Genomic DNA, 2,430 nt, shown 5'->3' with positions numbered 1-2,430 from the left:
TTTTATTATTGTGTACTTATTTATAAATAATAATAATAATAATAATGCTTTATTTAGAGAAGGTAACCCGATTAGTACCAGGTACTATTCTTCCCCTGGGCCTTCTAATTTCAAGCAACATCTTACATAAAAATGATACAATCAAAGATAAAACATGTAGAGTTCGTAAGTGCATGATGTAATGTACATCTAAATGAGATATAGATTCAAAATTAATAAAGAAGTCAATATTAATTGTTCAATAGACATTGTCTTTGTTGTTGTTGAGAGGGAAGTCTCATTCCGTAAAAATTTGTAACAACATCTGTGATGTGCACGTAATCCCCTGGCCTTACATCCTCACTGGCACATGAGCGCCACAGGGCCACCTTACATTTGCTGGTCTGGTCTTCAATGAAGATATTTTTTACTTTATCCAGTTCTTGTTTCACATTAACTTCTTTGACAGCTTCTTCCTGCAATAGAATATATAGTGGAGAAAATCAGTAATGTAGTAGCCATTAAGTACAAAATAAAAGGAAATTTAACATTTTATTATGGTAGCATTTCAAATCAAATAAAATCAGTTTTATGAAATCATTATAATATTTTTTTAAAAAAAATTACATACAATTCAAAAAATATTCTAGTGTTGTAAAAATTCAAAATTTTAAATACATTGCTGATACAATTAAAAATTACAAATTTATTTTTTGTACTAGCAATTGAATATTACCTGTGTCACTTTCCCCTTAATAGAAACTCGAACTCGGGGTGGGGAGGCTCGTTCGTCATGGACCGTCTTCACAGCTGCCGGAGGTGGATTTAATATATGTCTGCCCTCCTCTGCAATGTGTTCTGGAACATATAAATCTCCCGTTGGGAAGACCTTAGTGGTAGATGTGATCACAACACTATGAGCCTTCTTGATGACATTCCTCACAATTAGTGACTCCCCCTCTTTGAATCTTTGGAAATTTGAAGAGTCGTAGTCTGTGCATTTGACAGCCAATGTGGTGTCTGCCAAAATACAGTTGACTAGGGTCTTCAGGTCATTTTTCTCATTTCGGTATTGGAATTCTGGATTCCTTGCAATTAACCTTGACTTTCAAGATTTTGGTGTAGGGTGTCTGACCTCCTCGTGCCATTAAAGTCTCCAGAGATATAGTACTTGTCTGAAACATATCATGGTTTAGAAATATTTTAAATTTCATGACCATTTATTCAACATTTTATTTCCATGTTAGTTAAAATAAAAGACAACTTACAAATAAGAAATGTGAACAATGAGCTACTATTTACTGTATTTTGTGATTTATATGTAGTTAAAGGTATATGCATATATTGACCTTTGAAAAAAATAATATGATTAACCCTAACCCTAACCCATAGTCTGTAGTTTCGGTATTCAACAACTGTGTGAATGAAAAATTTTGGGAAAGAAAATTTGAAATAGATGATTTTTCCAAAACATTGAGATTGAAGTCACCCATTAAAATTGATGGTTGATGCAAACTCTGCATTAGGCATCTGAAGTTTTCTCTTGTTGACAAGTTTGGAGGACAATAAAAGAAACAGATATTCATATTGTTCAACTGAGTGATTACTACCTCTATCCCATTTATACTTGCTGCCATGAAAGACTTTACCATACTTTTGTAATAAATAGCCATTTCATGTTTACTACTTTGTTTTTCTGAACAAAATAATGAAAAACCTTTGATATCTAGTTGTAACTCTTTCTGAAAAACTCGAGTCTCACACAAGGCTAGAATGTCAACTTGCATTAAGTACCCATCATTCTTGATATCACACACATTTTTTTTCAAAGATCGACAATTATGAAAGCATACAGTAGCACACTCGACAGAAGTATCTAGATGAGACATGACGGGTATTTTTATGGGCATTGGTGATTCACACTTCATGCGTTTCATTTCCTCCTTCTTGACATTCTCAGAAACACTTATTTTCTTTGAATTTAACTGCATTATATGAAGTTGACATAGATTTATTACACGACTCAACCCAACGTAATGAATATGATCATTTTTTCTGCTTGCAAAATGAACAACTGCACAATTTAGTGTTGAGCCCTGTGATTTATGAATGGTTTTCCCTGCTGCCATCTGCAAAGGAAACTGCCTTCTGACGACATTATATGATTTAAAATGCTGAATGCTGAAACTCCTAGTAACTTCTAATATAGGTGTCCAACTTTGAGGGATATCTGGTATATACAGGTTGGAGTATTTTTGTCTCCATAGTGCACCTGACAAAGAATTTTCAAATTCTACCCAAACAATACTACAATGCTCTGAATTTGTGACTCTACAGTCAAACTTTTTTTATAACACATAATGTCCCCTTTGTCATACCATCTTCAACAGTCACATTTAGACACAACTCAAATGGAGGACCAAAAGCAAGGTACAAGTTTTTTCTGAAGTC

At 33.5% G+C, this 2,430-nt stretch overlaps 1 pseudogene; it reads right to left on the bottom strand.

Moving 5' to 3' along the window:
* Positions 1 to 247: 247 nt before the first annotated feature.
* Positions 248 to 1,163, bottom strand: LOC134243678 (uncharacterized; annotated as a pseudogene).
* Positions 1,164 to 2,430: the final 1,267 nt, after the last annotated feature.

This window comes from Saccostrea cucullata, unplaced genomic scaffold, assembly GCF_032062105.1.
Source record: "Saccostrea cucullata isolate Sc308-1 unplaced genomic scaffold, CSIRO_AGI_Scuc_v1 ctg2636, whole genome shotgun sequence".
In the NCBI taxonomy this organism is placed as follows: domain Eukaryota; kingdom Metazoa; phylum Mollusca; class Bivalvia; order Ostreida; family Ostreidae; genus Saccostrea; species Saccostrea cuccullata.
The sequence above is the reverse complement of the archived record's forward strand: the minus strand, read 5'-3'. Positions and strand labels throughout refer to the sequence as shown.